This window comes from Gossypium raimondii, chromosome 10 (genome assembly GCF_025698545.1).
Source record: "Gossypium raimondii isolate GPD5lz chromosome 10, ASM2569854v1, whole genome shotgun sequence".
In the NCBI taxonomy this organism is placed as follows: Eukaryota; Viridiplantae; Streptophyta; class Magnoliopsida; order Malvales; family Malvaceae; genus Gossypium; species Gossypium raimondii.
Genome location: NC_068574.1, coordinates 24,509,043 through 24,531,782, shown reverse-complemented (window position 1 = coordinate 24,531,782; position 22,740 = coordinate 24,509,043). Strand labels below are relative to the sequence as shown.

The window sequence follows — 22,740 nt, the reverse complement described above, 5'->3', positions numbered from 1 at the left end:
TTGCAGAAATTAATTTAGACAACCTAAATAAAACAGTCCCAACTACAAATACCAAATAAAACAATCCCAACTACAAATATACCGAAATTAATTCAGACAACACTTGGTAGAACTTGCAGAAATTAATTCACACAACCTAAATAAAACAGTCCCAACTACAAATATACCAAATTAAAACGTAAATTTAAAAACGAAAAAAAAAGAAAATAAAGGATTAGCGAAAAAAAGAAAATGAAAATTTGAGATACCAACTTGTTCAATAAAACAAATTTACAAGAACTTAAGTGAATAATAAACTTTCAAAGTATCTAAATGAAAATATTATAAATGCTAATTTTATATATAAAAATTTCTTATATTATATTAGTACTAACTCTATAATATATTATATTGATTAAACCGCAAATAGAAAGACAAAACAAAGGTCCTGATTCCCACTCTGCTTTGCACAGGTCAAGCTGGCCATGAATTTATAGCAATTAAATTTAAAAATTAAAGAATTTTATTAAGATAAAATTGAATTAAGATAAAATTGAATTTTACTTAGATAAAATTGAATTTTACTTAGATATAATAATGAATCTGAATTTAGTCCCAGTTAGAATATATCTCATTAACAAGTTTAGAATATGCTTTCAAATCGTTTTTAAGTTTGAAAATTACTTTAACCACAAACAAATTAAAAATATATATCAATACAAAATAGATTCAGGCATTCGAAAGCATACATTTTATGGCCAAAATGTAACACAGTAAATGGTTAAAACCCTAAACAGACTAAATTGCTAAAACTAGAATTAAGAGAGAAGAAAACAATACCTTTAGGAAGATGAAGAGAAATTAAATCAGTTCGGAACAGATTTCACGAGTAAATTCCAAAATGCGAATGTTTTATGTGTTCGGAAACCCTAAAATCAAAGACGAATTGACTGGATTTCAGGGTCAATAACTTTGAAATAAACAAAGAATTCACACAAACAAGAATAACCCAAACCCTAAACACATAAAGAAAAGGAAATGAAACTGGTTCAAGCTTACCCAAAAAACAGAATGTCATCTACTTTGTCTTCGTCTAAATGTTGTGAAGAAACCGAAGCAAATGCTCCCAATAAGTAAATCGACGAAATGAAGAATCAAATAAACAAAAATAAAATCAATGCTAGTTCTGCAGGTTCGACTCTGTGAATGACTAGAATTAGGGATTTGGAAGAGATTTCGAAGGGGAATTAGGGATTTGGAAGGGAATTAGGGGCTGGGTGCGGGAAAGGGGAAGAAAACTGCTAAGCTAAGCAAAACGACGACGTTTTGAACAATTTTTAAGTTCTTGAAATGAAACGGTGACGTTCTGAACAATTTTTAATACACTGTTGCGGCGTTTTAAGCCAAAACACCGCTAAAGCTTACAATTTGCGGCGATTCTGAGAAAAACGCCACTAAAAAGTGAAAATCATTTAAGCAAACGACGCCATTTTCATACACTTTTTGATACATTGTTGTGCCATTTTTATAAAAAAAATGCCGCTATTGCATACCTTTTGCGGCGTTCTGGAGAAAATCGCCACTAAAAATAAAATTCCTATAACCAAACGGCGCCTCTTTGTATAACTTTTAAGACATTGTTGCGGCATTTTTGGTCCAAACACCACTATTGTTAAAATTTTTCAAATATTTAATAGTTTTATAAAATTAAATTTTGATACATTAATATGACATTATTTTTAATTGTTAAATTTTTAAAATTTTAATATGACAGTATTTAATTGTTCAATTTTAAAACTGAATATAATGATGGAAGACAATTCTTCCTCTACTATTAAAAATAATTTAATTTGGGTATCTTAAAATTTTAATAATTCTATTAATTATTTTAAAATTAGTCTTTTTAAAATGCAAAGATTAAATTCTAATGAATTAAAGTAAAAGCTTAACTTTTTTTCATAAAATAGAAGGTTGAAATTCATAATTAGCCAAAAAGAAATCCTAAACCTTAAACCCTAAACCCTAAACTCAATACCATAAACACTCGTAACCTTAAAACCCATAAACCATAAAATTTAAACTTTAAAACCCTAAACCATAAACTCTAAATCATAATCCCTAATCCCTAATCCCCTAAACCCTAAACCCATAAACCTTTACAGTATTAATTAAACTCTAAACCCTAAAACTCTAGACCCTAAACTTTAAACCCCAAACCATAAACATACACCCTAAACCCTAAATATAAATATTACAGAGGACAAAAGTAATTAAAAAGGAATTTTAAATCCTAAACCCTAAACCCCAAACCCCAAACTCTAAACCATAAACGCAAAACTCAAAATTCTAATCCGAAAATAATAAACATTATATCATAAACCCTAAACCCTGAACCATACACATTAAACCTTAAATACTAACCCCTAAACTCTAAACCCTAATATCATAAACCTTAAATCAAAAAGTGAATAAAACAATTTTTTGCGGCGTTTCTTAAAAAGTGCCGCTAATGCTAAACAAAAAAAAAATTTGTTTTGCTCATTTTTTTGCGACGTTTCCCAAAAAGCGCCGCTAATACCTGATCTGTAGCGGCGTTTCGAAAAAAGTCCCGCTAATTCTCGATCTATTACGACATTTGTTAAAATGCGCCGCTAATACCACTAAATCTAAAAATAGAAAACAATGTCGTTTTCTCAACTTCTTTGCGGTGTTTTTCGTAAAGCACCGCAAATGTTTGACCTTTAGCGACGTTTTTCATGATGCGCCGCTAATTCTTGATCTTTAGCGGTGTTTTTAGAAAAGCACCGCTAATTCTAGGTTTTTTACGGCGTTTGTTAAATATCGCTGCTAATGGTACTGAAGCTCAAAAAGGAAAATGGTGTCGTTTTTCCCAAGTTTTTTGCGGCGTTTTTATATAAGCGGCCCTAATGCTTGATTATTTGCAGCGTTTTTGAAAAAGCACCACTATTGCTTACATATTGCAGCATTTGTTAGAATTCGATGCTAATGCTCGATTTTCTGTGGCGCTTTTCATTCAAACGCTGCTAAAAACCTGTTTTGCTATAGTGCAAGGACCTTTTTGTCCCAACGTCAAGCCTATTTTAGCTCTTCTTCGATAAATCGTCGTACATCTTCTTAAGTGCCTATAAAATATTTGATAAATTCAAAGCACACCCCACAAATTGCTCAATTTTTTACCTCAAGAGTATATATATTAGATTTGTGGCACATAATCCTAAAGGTGTATTTGGAAAGTATTTGAACACATAAATATTAAGGTTGAAGTTTTTGAAGCGACATTGCAATTCAAACAAAATACAAATAAATGAATATATCAAAATACATATCATATAAAATTTTAACCTCCTAAATTTATTTAAAATATATAAAGCCTTCTAAGCAGGATTGGAAATATGAAAATATAAAAATACAAAATCACTAGTAATCATGTCGAATAATCATTCATTTGAATTGCTCTAGTAACGCAATTTCCTTCTAGCTATCATCAATGTGAAGCAGGAGGAAGATTACTATGTGCATCACAAGCAGTATCAAGTGGAGGACATGAAGGTGGTTTTCCTCCGCCTAGATTTCTATGTATCACTTCATTCCTCTCCTTAACTACAATTTTAATCCCAAATATCAACACAAAGTATTCAATAAAACATATAAGAAATGAAGAACAAGTTCTATATATAGTTTTAATTCAACTTACTAGTTAAGTCAGTGTTTGTTGTTGAAGATGGAGGTAAGAGTAGAGAAAATGATAGCAGTAGGACTAGTATCAAACGCATCGCTGATTTCTTGTACAGCATTTTTGGTTCCTAAGAATCTGATTTTTGTGCTGATGTTTATGGCTGTTTCATCTAACTTGGTGGTGATTATTTATTCATTTTGGAGGACAAACAAGACTTTGAAAGTCTATTATTATTATTATTATTATTATTATTATTATTCAATGGCTTTTGTAGGAGAAGACTTTGGAACTCAATTAGTTTATTATTATTACTTTTTTGACAATTCCTCATTGAAATATCATTGGTCTTAGTTTAAATTTTTTTTATTTTTAATGTTGTTTTCAAAGTTCCACTACACCAAAATAGGCTTTTAGCGGCGCTTTTTTAGGCCTTTAGCGGCGCTTCGACAAGCGCCACAAAAAACGCCGCTATTGACAGCGTCGCTAACTTTTGCGGCGTTTTTAGAAATAAACGCCAGTAAAGGTCATAACCTTTAGCGGCATTTTTCCCACAAACGCTGCTATAGACCATGACCTTTAGCGGCACTTTTCCCACAAACGCCACTATAGGTCATGGTCTATAGCGGTGTTTGTGAAAAAAGCGTCGCTATAGACCAGGACCTTTAGTGGCGCTTTTATAACAAATGCCGCTATAGATCATGACCTATAGCGGCATTTGTGGGCCGCTATAGATCATGACCTTTAGCGGCGCTTTTATCACAAACGCCGCGGCGCTTTTCCCCCAAACGCCGCTATAGGCCATGATCTTTAGCGGCGCTTTTTTCACAAATGATGCCATGACCTTTAGCGGCGCTTTTATCACAAACGCTGCTATAGATCATGACCTTTAGCGGCGCTTTTATCACAAATGCCGCTAAAGACCATGACCTTTAGTGGCGCTTTTCTCACAAACGCCGCTATAGGCCATGATATTTAGCGGCTCTTCTTGCAAAAACGCCGCTAAAAACATAACCTTTAAAAAAATTATTTTAATCAAATAATATTTATTTTTATGATAAATATTATATTATGTTTTATTTTTTAAAATTGAACTTTAAATATAAATTTAAGGAGAAATAAAAAAAATTATTTAAATTAAATTTTCTATGAAAATTTTAACTTTAAAACTAAATATAAAAATTAATGAGTTTAGTTTTAGAATTTAAAATAATAAATTAATAACACAATTAAAATCCAAAAGCTAGAACTCAAGTTGTTGTAAATATTAAAGTAAAAATAAAAATTTAGAATCAAAACTAAAATAAATAATACATATGAGAAACGACTAGTTGAACCTGCCTATGACTATACACATCGCAAGAGAATTGAGTTGAAGCTCTATCAGCAACATCTAATTTCATTGGCGTTGCAATTGGCACTCTTTTCCACCTCAAGATTGGAGGCAAAGTCTATGTCGTCTAGGACTTTGGTGAAGAATCAGAAATTCCAGAGTCTGCACAAGGCTTTTGCACTTCTATTGCAGATGAAAACCAAGGTATACCCTTTTCAGCATAGAGCAAAATGTAGGCTTCCTGGGACAGCACAACTTCTTCTTCAACACAAGTAACCTAGAAAAGGCAGAACATGACCATTATGCACTATTATTCTAAGTAGCATCAAAATGTTATCGAGTATATTACAAGTTGACACTTAAATTTCTAACTTAGGATGGAAATTTGCAATATCAGTGAAATTATCATATCCAAATGCTTGAAGAACAAGCAAAATATTTAAAGCAGTGGGGAAACAGAACCCTCTGTAAGGTATCCTTCATAAGTAAGAAACTTTCAACAAGAAACACATTGTATCCAGTTCAGAAACTGGATATGTTAATAACTATCCTTAATAAAATCCAAAATGCACATTAAAATGTGAACAAATTTATCAACGCTTACCCTTGAATCATTCATCTTATGCCACATATTAAGAGAGGATCGAATGTAGCAAACATAGTGTCCAGAAGTAGGTCTGAATCCGAAATGTTTCACAACTGCAAATAGTTGATACCTCAGTTATTTTAGATAAAAAATGAAATTTGGGCGAAGTTTGGGGTTTTAGGGGGGAAATTTGGAGAAAAATCAGTGCCAAATATTTTAGATAAAAATAAATTTTGTGGCGTTTTTTATAAAAATGCTGTTATTGCTTACCTTTTGCGGTGTTTTTATTAAAAACGCCGCAAAAAAATCATTTTATTTTAAACAAAACGACGTCGTTCCTCTATTAAAAATTCTTTATTTTATTTGTTAAAAATTATTAGTTAAGTGATTTTATTTATTTATCAATATTTTTAAAATCTAATATTTCAATATAACAATTGGTTTAGATTAAATATTTTTAAATATAAAACATTAACGATTGTATAAAATTTTAACATTTAACAAATCTCAAGTAAACCTTAAATCCTAAACCATTTAATATATATAAAATTTATCTATTATCTCTTAAATAATTAAAACTATAATCATATTTTTAATATATTAAAATTAAAATTATTTATTTTACAATTATATAAGAATGTAATTAATATATAAATTAAGAAACACCAATTAATCTAAACCCTAAACCCTAACCTCTATCTCTTAAACCTTAAATCATAAAACATAAAACATAAATCTTAAACCCATAACCCTAATCCTCTTTTACAATTATATAAGAACTTAATTAATATATAAATTAAAAAATACTAATTAATCTAAACCTTAAACCCTAACCCGACCCCAAATCTCTAAATCCTAAATCACTAACTCTTAACCTCTAACCCCTAACCCCTAACTATTAACCTCTAAACTTTATTTAATATATAAATTAAAAAAACACTAATTAATCTAAACCATAAACCCTAACCTAACATCAAATCCATAAACCCTAAATCCTTAACTCTTGATCTCAAACCCCTAACCCCAAAATCACAACCCGTAAACCAGAATCCCTAATCCATAATCCCTAATTTCATAATTTATAAACCTTAAAACTGTAACTCCTAAACCGGCCTTAAATCCTAAATTAACCATATACCGTAAACCATATATATTAAACCCTAAACTATAATGAAAATTAATTAAATATTTTAAAATTAATACTATCGTATCTTTTACAATTATATATGAAATTATTTAATATATAAATTAAAAATCAATCACCATGTACCCAAAATTTTTAAAATTATTTTAAATAATAGTATTTTAATTTATCTATTTTTAACAAATATTTTTCTATGTTTTTTATTTCAAATTATTTCTACGTGTCATTATTTCAACTTTATCCATTTTAACAAATATTAAATTAAAAATAAATTGAAATTTAATTAATTAATATAAATAAACAAATTAAATAGTAAATAGACAGGTAAAATGTTTTTGCGGCGCTTTATCAAAAACGCCGCTAAAGCTCTGAGCATTAGCGGCGCTTTTTTTAAAACGCCGCTAAAAGCCTGAGCATTAGCGGCGCGTTTTGAAAAACGCCGCTGAAAGCCTGAGCATTAGCGGCGCTTTTTGAAAAACGGCACTAAAAGCCTGAGCATTAGCGGCGCTTTTTCAAAAACGCCGCTAAAGCCCAAAAATGTCACAAAACGATGTCGTTGGGCTTAGGTTTTTTGTGGCATTTTTCCAAAAAACGCCGCTAATGCTCATTTTTAGCGGCGCTTTCCTAAAAGCGCCGCTAATGCTCGATCTTTAGCGGCGTTTTATGTAAAGCGCCGCTAATGCTCGATTTTTAGCGGTGTTTTTTTGTCCAAACACCACTAAAAGTGCCGCTAAAAGCCTGTTTTGGTGTAGTGTTCCTAATTACTCCTCAAATAATATTATTTCTAAAATTTGAACCTCAGTTTTTTAAGTATAATATATTTTATAATTCCATTATTTCTAAAAAAACAATCTTATTATTTGAATAAAATTAGAGACTATCTATATATAAACTTATATATTTATATTGAACCACATAATAATTCTTAACATTCATTAGGAAACCTATCAAATAAATATATAGAGATATATTAATTAAGTGTGAGTGTATAAATTTATACGCTAATGTGTATTTAAATATAAAGACAATGAGACCTTTGTTAGTAATAAGATATTTTAAGGAAAAATTTTCTTGTAGTTCTTTTATACATGATTTAATCTATAAAATTGAAGTCCTTAAAAGTATAAAATAATAATAATACCGCTTTTCTCTTAGTCTCTTTTTATTCGCATGCTCATCCGTTATCATTAATTTTTTATTTTCTCTAGTATTTTCAGTCACTATCTTCTAACAATGCTTCTACCTCTAGGGTAAATTATGCTTAAAGTCACTAAATTATTGGTAAATTTACATTTTAGTCACTCAATTTCTAAAAGTTACAAAATTATTATTGAATTATTCAAAAGTTTTCATTTAAGTTACTAGGTTGTTAAAATTGTTGATGTATGATATTTTCTATTTGCATCGCTTGTACTAATGGAAAGCTCTTATTCTTTTTTTCTTTTACAGTTTAGTATTTTTTCATAAAACAACTTTGAACGTCAAGATTCTCCTAACCAAAATCCAAACACCTTTCTTCTTCGATCTCCAACATTGACTATTAGATCGGCTTAGATTTAATGTATGTTATTTTACTAATCAACGGGTACTAATCCACCATACCAATCGTTGAATAGTGACTTGAAGCTCGCTAACTAGACTTTTTTGTATAAAAAAAATAACTTTTGAATAGCTCAATGACCATTTTATATCCTTTTAAAGTTAAGTGGCCAAATCGTAAACTTACTAAAGTTTAACGACCATGGGTATAATTTACCCTAACTTTTATTATCAGATTAATTGGTTTCTTTAATTTTTTCATATATATATTTTCATTTTTTCATTTATTTAATAATATAATATATACAATCAACCCTCTTTATGATAGTCTCATTTGTCTATAAAGATTTTGTTTATTATAGAGAAATAATTGGTATATGCCTATAACATCATTTGAATTTTATATAGAGGTGGTTGTTATGCATTTACTTTCTCCATCTTATAAAATATAAAAGGGATAAATATCAAATATATACATGAATTTCGATCCAATGGGTAATTTTATGCAAGAAACTTGAACTATGGTCCAAAGTGATTTAGGCTAGTTTAGCATTGCTTTTGAAAATGGTTGTGGAAAAGTGTTTTGAAAAATTAGATTTAAGGTTTAAGCACTCAATGTTAGGCTAAATTTGATACAAAAAGCTATATTTAAAAAAATTTAGGGTTTTGGATCGATTTCTAGGATATTTAGGAAAATAGGTCGATTTTGGAGAGAGAAGTGAAAATGCATCCAGCCCAATTTTTCCACTAGTAAAATTGCAATGGTCGCAAAACCCAACGACTAGTTTATTTTCTATATAAACCCTAACCATTTTCTCCATTTTGCATTCAAATCCAATTCTATCAATTCTCTTAAATCTCTAAAGTTTTTAGTTCTCGATTTTTCATTAAAGTTCTCTAAAATTCTTGTTGTTTTAATTATCTATTTCATATTTTATTCGTTTTAATTTTATTTTTATAATGGCAAATACTCTTATTCGTTTCGATAACAACCACATTTTCAGTGTCCAATTACAAATGGTAAGAAAATATTTCAAAATTTTTAACTTTAATTAAGTTCATTATTAAGTTGTTAATATTATTAAATTTAACTTTTAGTATATACAAGCCAAAGATTAGATTTTGGAGACATACATACACAATCTATTATCGAGGGCACCGCATGTAATTGAATGATTTTTTGTATATTCAGGCCGAAGATAAGATTTTGGAGACATACATACGTAATTTATTTTCGAGGGCACCGCATGTAATTGAATGATATTTGCAAAAGGTGAGATTCTTGCATGTGTCTCATATGTTAGGGGGTGTAGATTGGATCCCACACTTATTAGCGCACTGGTGGAAAGATGGAGACTTGAGACATATACATTTCATCTTGCATGCGGTGAGTGTACAATCACACTTGAGGATGTAGCTTTACAACTCAACTTACTAGTAGATGGGCCAAACGTAACAGGATCAGTGGTTGTTGGCAGTTGGAGCAACATTTGCGAGCAACTATTAGGCAAGATGCCAGGCAAGTTTTTTGGTAGCCGGATAGAGATGAAACAATTAGAAGATAATTTCGGTTATCTCGACGACACCTCGAGTGCCCTTGAAAGAGAACATTCATCCTCAGGTTAATCGGTGGTGCTCTAATGCCAGATAAATCTCGAAATCTGGTACATTTAAGGTGGCTACTACAACCCGTTGACTTGAAAGAAGTGGGTCGACTCAGTTAGGGATCAGTCGTGTTGGTCACGTTGTATTGAGAGATGTGACAGGTGACGCAACCAAAAAAATATAAAATCGGTGGTTACATACTCCTGTAGTCTTAGGGATGGTACCGGCTACCATTTTTATGTCCCCGAATTGACGCCTCATATACTTTCCTACTTGTAACAAGGTAAAATTCATTTGATAATATAGTTATCTTAATATTTTTTTTCCATTATTATATTTTTCAAATAACATATTATTTGAGTAGGTGGAACAATCGTACGAGTCATGTAGGACTACCGGAGGAGCTTGAAGATATTTGATTGCTATTATTTACCTAAAGATCTGAAATTTAATATTATGTAGATAATAAAATTTATTATTTCATACTATATTTTGAATGGATGCCATATGTCGACCCGATAATTTGAGCATACATCCAGGTAGAATATTTGACGAATCCCAATATCTTGCATGTGAAGGTGTCATTGGTAGTTTATGCAATGGTAGAGACGCACAAATCCGGTTGAGTGATGAGAAAATTTGAGTTTAGGCAAACTATTTCGCTGTCACCCCAAGACATCGTACCACTACACAAGGTCGACTTGTGGGCAAGAATCAACGAAGATTGGCCTAAATTCCATGGGCAATATATCAACATTTGGGGAGCATAGGTACAATTTCTTACGTAGTCGTGAACCATTTCTTACTCCAAAATTAACGACCTCTCCGGACTACATGTCATGGTTTAGACATCACGGAAAGTCATATCTTCTATCTAAGTAGGCAAAGACTAGGCAACATCGTACTAGGAGGCCAAGACGACCCCACATCAATCCTAGATTTGGAGTGCATGCCCCAACAGAGTCATCCTCAACTCTAACCTAACACGAGGCACCAAAGGTTGCACCACATCCTGATTAGTATGGTTCATATTGTTTTGGTGCTTTCACTAACCTCGTTATTTTTACACAAGAACCACACTATGCACCACTGTACCTACTTCAACATATTTTGCAAGTATGTTTTTTGTACCACTTCTGTCCCCAGCACCATAATACACGCCAATGCCAACAACATCACCAATGTATTCACCACCTCTAAAAATTCTCACATTTTATCTACAACTGGGTTATGCGACACCATATGCTTATCCATCGATAGTGTCACAAACACCCTCGACATCATTGTTCTACTGAGTTGGCTCATCTTCACAATGACTTACTGGTGGAGCGAAGGATATACGATGGCAACGTAAGAGGACACCACACTCAACCATGAAGGAAAGAGATGAATATGAAGAATGAGGAGCTTGAAGTGAAGACGAACACGAAAAAGATGAGAATTTGAAATCCCTACTTGTACAAAAAAAAATTGTCTTGCAATCGACACCCACTAGGTTGTGGCACACATTCGGCTCGACGACACCGATTTTTTTTACAGATTTGTCATGTAAATCATCATTTACTTTGCTAACTTTTAATTTGTATTGTATACAAATTTTTCCAGAAAATAATGTATTTGATATAAAATATATATACTTATTTTTTTTTTCAATCTATGAAAAAATAGAAAATTGATTATAGTTTTCTATTTTTTACATTAATAATATATCAATATTTACAATTTACGAAAAAAAGAAAAGAAATGAAAAGAATGAATATATATGTGTTAATGAGGTATTTTCCTCAATGTTTACCCAAAGTGTGGACATGTTGGCCACGTATGCCCTGGCTCCCTATAAGAACTGCATAACCTCGATTGGTCTATCCTCTTCTGAATATCCTTAGTGTCGCGTGTTCGAGTAGAATTTGACTGTCCTTTTGGCTTGCGATGTAACAAAATATTTGGTAACTATTCGAATGGAGCGTCTGATATAGGCAGCCACATACTTTCATTTTGGACCGGTGGGAATTTAGATTTTCATACGTTATACATGCGTTCTAGTTTGTACACTTCGTCATGCCGAGGCACATGCAACAACTACATATGTGCATGGAAAACAAAATTTTTGAAATCTCTCACAGTCGCAAGTTCATCATCTCAAGTATACACGGTACGCTCCCTCGATAATACCTAGCTTGGGTCTATTGAAATCCATAACCCAAAATGATAGGTTTGGATGCGAGTGACACACAACAAACATGTAGTTCATTCTTTCTGCATTTTCTCTAATTTATTTTCATCACATCCTTGCACCAAACATAACCACCCTTTATATATCCGACATATTTTTCCGCTTTCTTTGGGATTAAGGTTGCCAGAAAATATGTCTCTTTGACTACTGAAGTTATCGACAAATGATGTGTCCCATTCAATATAGATTTATGCATTCCACAAGGTTAGTTGTCATGTGTCTGTATCGTAGACCTCCATTATACGATTGAGTCCACTGCTCGAATGGTATGTTTTTGAGGTACTCTGCACCGCATTTGTTGATAAACTGCAATGTCTCCAATATTTCATGAAATTGATGATGGACGAGCTCGTACCGTGTTGAAGAAAAAAATAGTATGCCCATGAATGCAAACATTGTTTCATAATTAACAATGAAATAAGAAATAGTGGCAACTACATACCCATGTTAATAACTTGTACCTGTTGTGCATCTGAATGGTATCGAAACATGTAGCTAGACCCTATATGTCGTAGACAATACATATGGTGTGTATGGTTCCAAAGGTTTTCATGTCGTTCACTTGCAACCTGTATTCTGAGTCTCTTATCGAAAATGCCACACATATTGGGTTGCAGCACAACATGTCTTCTCAAGTGAGTAAAGAAGAAATCCCAATCACCTGTGAATTCTCCCAACGTTATTGCAAAAGCTATTGGCAAGATTTTACGATTACCATCATGTGCAACAATAAACAACAGCTGATGCTCATCTCTACCATACATGAACGTACTGCTAATTTGTACCAGTGGTTTCCAGTATAATAATTATGTTCTGCATTTCTTGAAAGTCTAGAAAAATGATGGAAAAATCTTTTCCTATGGACCAAGCGGTCATAGAAACATACAGGCTCTATTTGTAGATCAAACTAGTATATACCATTCCAGTACCTGACACCTTTACCACAAATCATTATATGATTTCTCCCACCCATATGCATATTTTCCGTGGCCTTCTGTTTCCTCAGCCACACCTTGTAGTGTGATGTTGTGTAATCGTACTGACTACAAATATTGACATTTAAAATCAATACAAAAGTCTTTGGACTCATTTACACAATAGGTAATATTATGTCGGAGATCATGTCATAATCTAACTTGGGATGATCCTGTGTCATACATGCAAGAAAATGAGTTTTTCAAAATGAAAATGTCAATATCATACATGAGGCTTAAATAAAATCTCGAATGGCCATGTCACGTATTAGCGACAACACAAGTATGTAGAGCGTTATATTTCTTAAGTCTAAAACCCCTCGTCTTCTTTCTCATAGATACCATGAGTTTCTATGAATATCTATTGTCACGCATTGCACACTTGGCCTCGAATTTCTTCGATCGAGAATTTGTAACGTAAAAGTTTACCATGTCCTTTATGTTGTACCACTTCATTGCAGCAACAAAAGTATCTTTCGAGGAAAACTCTATGCCAACTTGTAAATCACCGACATCTAACAAAGAACTCATCTGGCTCAAGGTTGAAATTATACATGTGGTTCGGAGGTGCACAAGCCTTAAATTTTGAATGGGTTTTGGCCGCCTCGCCAGCCTCTAAAGCGTGAACACCGTGGCTGAGTGAGAAACAACACTAATACAACAATCAAATCAAAATAACTATGTGTGGTGTCTGCAAGTGTGATAGGTTAGTTGTAATATAATTTGTACAATGGGATATAGGAGTACCCTGAGGATCAAACCCAAAAGAGTCAACGATTGAGTGAATTTTAGCTAAAAACATGCAAATAAAGAGTCTAAACAACTACTCGCTAGATAGCATAGTATGATAGGCCATTGAATGAGAGTATTTAAACTAATTAACTAGCTAATTAACAAAAGGACTAAATCGTAAAGCATGCAAAGTTATAAAATTATCCAATCAAATACGAATGGTGGTTGGTTAAATTCAATGTGGTTCTTTAATCATTGAATGAGGGATCTAAATATATTACACTCCTAAAATAGCTCCATTTTACCTCTCGGTCTCAATTTTACTAAGTTAGACAAATTAGTCTAGTTTATCTCTCGATCTCACCCAACTAACTAGAACTAATGAATTGGTTCCCAATAAGATTACCTTTCGATCTCACTTATCTTTATTTTCCCTTACAGGCATCAATCCTATGTTTTCAGGTTCATTCAATTTTGTCTAATTTATTACAATTTAGTCCCTGACCCAAAAATTTTGTTACCTCATATCTCTATCAACCAACCACCACGAGGTTTAGTTACCCATCACCATTTCTAAGCTAACAAACATAAAAGAAACACACATGAAATCCATTGACATAAAACTCAATAAAAGGATGAAAAACATTAAACTAAGCTACAGTGGTAAGTAACTTAACTAACACTAAGAATGCAAAGAAAGAACAAGGAAATTGCATAAAATTAAAATCCTAAGCTATGGAAGAGAAGAACTAAAACCCTAAAATTGAGAGAAAACTAAAAAAATGAACTAAAATTGTGTCTAATGCCTCCTTTCTCTCTCCAGCCAAATTTGGCTTTTTTTAACAGTTATTCTGACCCTTTTTTCTTGACCAAAATACCCCTCAACGTGTCTTTTTTTATTGGTGTTTCAGTTAGACAAAGACTACCCTTGATGTTAATTTTCCCTCCACAACGGTGATATCACGATACTCATAATTCGGATATCATGATTGTCGAAACCAATTTTTTGAAAAATAATAAAGTTTGTTTTCGACTTAAAAATGAAAATTAGGAGTCGCCACCGATCCTTTATCGAGGTGTGACCGATTCACCAAAAAAAATAATTTTAGGTCTGCGAATTTTGAGAAAACAGGTTCGGGAGTCGGTTACGCACGAGGAAGGGTTAGCACCCTCGTGACACCCAAAATTGGTACCGAATTGATTGTTTAATGTCTTAATGTCAAAATTTTGAAAATATTTTAAAATACGATCCTTTTAACTTGAATAAATTGAATAATAAAACACTCTTATTTCAAAGAAATAAAATGTCACACCCAGTGAGTTAGGGTGCAACATTTTTAATCTTCAAAATTAAGTTTATCTTTTAACTTTTAAAACCTATGCATTTTTGAGAAGGATATCCGATTATTTAGGTCAAACGGCAAATTAAAACCCAATAAGCTAGGGTTTAATTTCTCAAAATTCTTAAACATCAAATATTGCCTTTATTTTAAAATCAAGATAACAAAATGTCATATCCAGTAAGTTAGGATCCGACATCTAGAAATCTCAAAAAATTTATTTTGAAATTGAATGGTTTTAACAAAATAAGTACTTGGCCATCTAAATTCATGGAAAAGAATTGAAACCCAGTAAGTTAGGGCACAATCCAATCGAAAACGATGAACACCAAGCCTTTCTTTTGAAGATTATGAAATAGCATGATTGTAGCATAAATGATGGGAGTAATAACAATGAAAATAAATTAGATAAAAGGATAAACCAATAACATACAAAATAACAATGCATTTAAGGAAATAAAATTAGAACATTCATTCAAAATAATAATGAAAATAAGTAAAATCATAAAAAAACATATGTGTATGAATACAACAAAGTTTGAAAATAATAAAATATATAAACAAGTAAATAATGATAATGTGTATGTGTATTTGAAAATGTATTCAAAAATATGTGTGTATATATAAATTATAAACTATAAAATATATAAGTATGTACATATATAAATATACACTTACAAAATTAAAAAAGTATGTAGACATAAATATATGCATACATAAATTATAAAATATATAAAAAAATATGAGTATGTGTATATAAGAATATGTACATATAACAAAAATTAAAAAAGTATAAATGGGAAAATGACCATAAAAATAAATGCAATAATAATAATAATAAAATAACGCGACTAAATTGTAAACAAAACAAAATCCTAGGGAGAAAATAAAAATAAAATAAGGTAAAAGGTCAATCCATGACGCGCATAGAGGGAGAGGGACCGATTGGGCAATTACCCCTAGCCATATGCACAACGTTCCACATGGGACTGAAATGAAACAACTATAAAATTATATGGCTAAATTAAAATAAAAGAAATTAAGGAGAAATGGGCTAATTGTAAAACGCTGCAAAAGCGGAGGGACCCCGCGTGAAAATAACCTATTTCATGAAAACGCGCAGATCCCCCTGGAGCGGGTCGGATCGCGCGCGGGTCATGGGGGCTAAAACAGCGCAGTTTAGTTATGTATTAAAGCTAAGAAAAAAACCTAAAAACATTTTAAACAGCTACCGAAAAAAGAAAAGAAAAAAAAAGAGAGCGCATCCTCTGCTCCATGCCACATGAAGTCTGGCCTAGGGCTCCGCCGTTGCGCTGCTTTGTCCCTACCATGCGCGGTGGTTGACGATACGCAAAAGGGCACTTTTAGCCGTGGCTCACAAGATCTTTGAGGGTCAAGCCCTCTTAACCCCTAAGAACCGAAAGGAGGAGGCTCTTGGCGGTCTTTAGATTCGACTCCGACAACGGAGGACTCCTATGGCACGAGAACCACGTGTAAACGGTAAACCTGTTTTCCTTTTTATTTTCTATTTAATGTAAAAAATAAAAAATAAAAAAATGAACTACGAATCTGATGAAGAAAAAAACCTTGGATCTGTTCTTTTATTTCTTGAAATCGTGAAAAGAGGAGATCCCCTTACAGATGTTTGAATGGCTTTATAGCCAAAATTACAGAAAAATGAAAAGAAAAAATAAAATCAATCCCCAAATCCCCTCTGTTGCCCCTTTTCTGTCATTTTTTGCTGTTGTGTGTTTGTTGCTCATTTCTGCTTGTTTGCTGTGTCCTTTTTCTATTTCTTGGCCTCTACTGTTCATTTGTGTGTAGGTACGGCTAGCTGGGAGGAGGACGCGCATGGAGGAAATGAATGCATGCGTTGGCAATGCACGCGCGAGGCCTAGATCTAGGCAGAGATAGGAGCGGCGGCCTTAGGGTTTTCTTATTGAAAAATTTTCAGTTTGTGGGCTGAGGCAGGTTGGGTTTAAGATTGAATGTGCCCTAGCGGATTAGCAATTTGGGCCTGATGTTGGGTAGTTTAGGCATTGGGTTTCTGTTAATTGGACTTTGGGTATGTAATTTTGGTTTTATTTATTTTTAGTGGCCTCGGGTCAAAATTGGGTATTACAGCAATATCGACAGGAGTGTGAAAAATGGGAGTTCCCTTTGAAGGCTGGGTATTGTGATACCCAAGGAGGATATCGCGATACCACTGTAGGTGTCTTCATTCTTCTCTTTATTTTAGGACTATTGAGGATATCGTGATGCTCAATCTTTGATATCACGATACCCCCTCCTTGGTAATATTTTTGCTAAAAAACGGGCCACCATTTAGTTCTTACAAGACTCAATCAATCATTAAGGTCCAATGGCACATTTGGCCAATTTGGGTCTCAAAATGAGTATAGAAACACATTAAACACTTATTAAATAGGAAACTTAAAAACTACGCTAAACTACATAAAATACACTAATTTGCTTGAAAGCAAGCTTCTTAAGTATAATGGGGATGCCTAATTTGATAAGTCAAATTACGACAGATCAAGCATTTATATGATACAACCCATCGAATATATAACTAAGGGAAACAAACTGCTTAGATCCATATATGGACTTAAGTAAGCATCTTGTTCATAGATCAAAGATTTGATCAAGCGGTCAAAGCTTTAGGATTTAAGCAAAAAATTGATAAGTTTGTGTTTATAAATGTGTTAAGGATGGAAATGTGGTCTTTCTCATTTTATATGTCAATGACTTCTTACTCATTGAAAATGATGTGGGGACATTATTATCAATTAAATTGTGGTTAACCTAACAATTTAGCATGAATGACTCAAGAGAAGCTAATTATGTTCTAAGTATTTGAATCGTAAGGGATCGAAAAAACAAAGTGATAGCTTTATCACAAGCTTCATAAATAGACAAGACATTGCAACGTTTTACAATGATTGATTCAAAGAAGGAAACTTAACCCTCTGTATCAAACTTTCATATTGTTTTAGAAGATTGGCCTAAGACAGCGAAAGAAAGAGAATAAATGAGAAAAGTTCCTTATACTTTAGTAATAAGAAGTCTCATGAACACTATTTTATGCACACGTCTAAATAATTGTTTTGCAGTAGGTTTGGTGGGTTGATATCAAGCGAATCTCAGTCCAAGACACTAGCAAGTACTTAAGCCTGTACTCAAGTATTTACTGAGAACAAAGGATTATATGTTTGTGTATTCTAGAGGAGACCTCACTCCTATCGGTTATATCATTTTTGACTTCCAAACATGTTTATATTGATGAAATGAACATTGGGTTGTGTCTTTGTCCTAGGTGACGAGTCCATAGTATGGAGAATTATCAAGTATGGTTTTATTACTGACTCTACTATGGAGGCCGAATATGTGGCTGCATTTGAGACAACAAAAGAAGTAATATGGATTTGAATGTTCCTTGCGGATCTTCAAGTCATTCCTGTATGAAAAAAGCTATCACACAAGAGGACAAAATAGACTGATAGAAAGTATCACATCGTAAGGAAGGTAGTAGCAGATGGAATAGTGGATGTAGTCAAAATTACATAAGAGGATAACCTTTTGGATTCATTTACCAAGACTCTAGTAGCTAGGAGTTTTGAGAAACATGTAGAAGGCATGAGAATGCAAAACATGACTCATCTACTTCACTATGGCAAATAGAAGACTATTGGATCTGGTGCCCTTAGTATATTTTTTTTGTCTATGTATACTTGAATTTTTAAAACAAATTGGTTACAAATATTCATTTATTACATTAATATTCTTTATATATTTTCTTCAATGGGTTTTGCATACAAAGAAGCATTGAAGTAAATATTGGCTCACTGATTATCTAGCATTTAACTAAAAATGAGTTGTATTATGTGGTCAGATCATAATATGGAAAGACAACTTATATTAGTAGATAGTCTAAACATGTCTTTTGTTTAATTGGAAAGAAGCAAATCGATTGAAAAACTAATATGTCATCTATCAAGTCAAATTTTGGAGATGCTTTGTCTTGGGCATTAGAGTGAATGACTCCTAGAAGATAGAGGCATAGATGTGGTTGACTAGACTGATAGTACATTGGATAAGACCCAAGTAGAGAAGATCATAGATCTTCTTATGGATATATTCTCTTATGACATTCATAGTGTGACATACTTTAATCCTGAGTGGATAATGAAATCTATATGTGTGACTCGTATACTTTGATGTAAAGGGAAAGTTGGATTTCAAATAGATAAGGAACCTAAAGCTCATACATGGGGTGTACTATTTCTGCAGTATGTAGCATCATTCACAATAGTGAAATTCATATCCCAACTAAAGGGTAAATGATATACTCTCGTCGATAATACATGATAGTTTAAAAGTAAACATAACCATGAGTCATTTGTCTTTGTCATAAATAATTTAATTACTATTTATGTGACATCTCAATCTCGACCGAAACGGACCAACCCAAATCCGAAGCGTCACATTAGCCACCGAAGTGACTTTCCAACACAAAACCACCCCTAAACACACTCTAACCTTATAACACCTCAATTCTAACTAATAACTATCTAATCTTATTGGGGGAGCGATTTGTGAACCATTTTAAAACTATTTTTAAGGATTTAACCCTAAAGGTATATTAGTCATTTTACCACTTAAAACTAAACGATTCTGATTTTAATTCTAAATGATTACCAACTTCTTTTTAATCAATTTTAGGAAACCCCTAAAATTCATTTTAATTAACTATTTTCCTTATTCCATTTGCTAATTAAGACTATATTAGCTAAATTTTATTACTTTAATTATATATATACAATTTTAATTAATCTAATTACAACTAATAAACAACATGAATTAATAATTTAAATATTCAAAATCATGCTTAACAAACAACAATTAAATCATACAATGGACTTACCTTAGCCACAAAGCTATCCACTCCTTGACAAGCTACAATTCAAATATGTTAGTGAAAAATTCATGCTTAAATCACCATGTTTTCAATCACCATGATATCACTTAGCAACATACCATAATCCACACAATATTTAACCATAAAATCAATCATTAAAAAAAAAGTATAACAACTCAAAATTAAAATCCAAATAAAAGTCTCAAATGTCCATTACAAGTATATCAAACTATCCCAATTGAGTGTCACAATGCCCTCTAATATTTTTAAAGAAGAGTCCTTAGTCTATACTACCAAATAGCCTTAAACTTGGACTAGCCTTTCCCTTGCTCCTCAGCTCCCCAAAGCAAGTCAAAAAAAAACTCTGCACAAAGTTGTGAGGGTGTGAGCTGAAAAAGCTCAGTGAGCGACCATAAATTCAGTAAGTAAATCACACCAAAAACATAATTAAACCAAGGCAACTCATGTATTAAAATTCGATTATATGAATCATAGTTTCAATTATATTTTCATGTTCAATTATAGCATTCAATTGACTGAAATTTTCAGCAACAATGCAACATCATAACATCATAATTCCATATGTTATTCCTCGAGTAAAGATCACATTTATTATGGCATATGCAAACATAATTTAATTAACAAGCAAACACTTATATTGGAAAATGACATCCATGGAAAAATATACACATGTGATCATGCATTGGATAAATGGATCTCCGATCTCCCAAATATCGAATATAATACTCCAGTTGAATGGGGCGTAGTCAGACACTCCTTTATATCGCCTCGAAATTGCCTCAAATAAGAGCTAAAATAATTTTTTTTTATAAAATTGAAAGGCTAAATAAATTATAATCCTTCAAATAATTTCAATTGATTATTTTTAATTGCTCAAATGGCTTGTTTATCGCAAAGAGAAGGGAAACTTTTTAGTAAGAAATTTTTTTATTAGAAAACTTTACTCATTTTCTAATTTCATGTTGAAATTTTATTAAATAATTTTATTTTATATTTAATTATTTTTACATGTATATATTAAATAAGCATCTATTAGATTAGTAATCAAATGTGGCTAAAACTATTTGGTCGAAAGTATAAAAAGATATTAACCTCAACTAGATATGTTAGATTAATGATAAGAAAGACGTAAATGGAGAGTATTAACACATGTATAAATAGTAATTTTGAAAAAAACGCATAAATCATATTTAAACATTACAACGATTTTTTTTGAAACAATTAAACATTACAACGATTATACGTTACAAAGAGGGAAAAAGTTAAAATACAACATAGGAAATTTATGAATATAGCAAAATATGTATAACATAAATAAAATGTTTTAAATATGAAAATTAACACAACAAATACACAAAGTTTTGATGAAATCTAATAGCACCATTATTTAACGACCATGTCCTCCACCTCCACCTCCATGAGTAGTATATGGGGGTGGTTTTGCGCCGATTAGATTCCTATGTATCACTTCATAGCTTTCTTTAACTACAATTATAACCCAAAAAAGAAAAACTAATTATTCGGAAAAGAAATCAAGAAGAACATTTGTATATAGTTTGATTGAACTTGCTGATTAAGTGAGCCTTTGTTGTTGAAGATGAAGGCAGGAGTAGAGAAAGTGATAACAGTAAGACAAGTAGAAAAAGCACAGGGTATACCTTGTAGGCCATGTTTGGTCGCCTAGAAACTTAATTTTGGCCTGCGTTGTGATTGTTTTGGAACTCAAGGGCTATATATATCAATACAATAACTGCATACCAATTAAGGTTGCACCAAGTTTGATTAACTCAGTTCAATTGTTTTTCGGGGACAATTCCTCGTTGAACATTTATTGCTGTTGTTTTCCTTATTTATTATTTCAAAATCAAAAGCTTGTTGTTGAACAAAATTAAAATGGTTTGTTCACAATACATTATTAATATACAAATTTATATCAACCAAACTATTGTCGATTGGTCAGGAATATCCAGTCTACAACCCAAATCATGGATTCGAGTTACAAGATTATTTGTCCATTGGTTAGTGATTTGCTGTTGAAGCAAACAATTGGCTATACTACTATTGTAATAATAATAAAAATAAAATTCAAGCATACTTAAATATATTTAAATAATAAATTTGTAACACCTCATTAATAATTTTTTTTTTAAAAATGCATGTGTAAGTGTATAATGGTTAAATTATCTAAATATGCTGAAAAAAAATCAATTGAGTAACTATGCTATTTTGTTGGAAATTTATTGATCTATACTGTTTTTGGAGAAAGAAAGAAAGCACATCCTACAGGACGCTTTTTCACTAATCTAGTAGTGAAAGCGCGCAATGTAGGACGTGTTTTCTTCTCTTTCATTACAACGCATCCTATGTGGTGCGTTTTCTCTACCAGATCAGTGAAAACGCGGCATGTAGGATGCGTTTTTGGTCCAACGATAACATTTACCGACGGGCAAAAATCCAAACAGCTATGGAGTTCCAACAACTAAGGGACTCCAACAACCATTTTTTCCCTATATAAACCCTCCAACTCAACTCTCAATTTTCACAATTTGATTCTCAATTTCTTGTTCTCAATTTTTTATTTTCAATTGTCAATTCTCGATTTTTTATTCTAAATTCTCAATTCCAAATTAAAAACAAAACAT

At 32.1% G+C, this 22,740-nt stretch overlaps 1 long non-coding RNA gene across 1 annotated transcript; it reads right to left on the bottom strand.

Annotated features, from left to right (window-relative positions):
* Positions 1-4,917: 4,917 nt before the first annotated feature.
* LOC128033698 (uncharacterized) lies at positions 4,918-5,723 on the bottom strand. Its single transcript, XR_008189677.1, has 2 exons — positions 5,611-5,723; positions 4,918-5,283 (listed from the first exon to the last, which is right to left on the bottom strand). It is a non-coding gene; the product is annotated as an uncharacterized LOC128033698 (long non-coding RNA).
* Between the last annotated feature and the right edge of the window lie 17,017 nt (positions 5,724-22,740).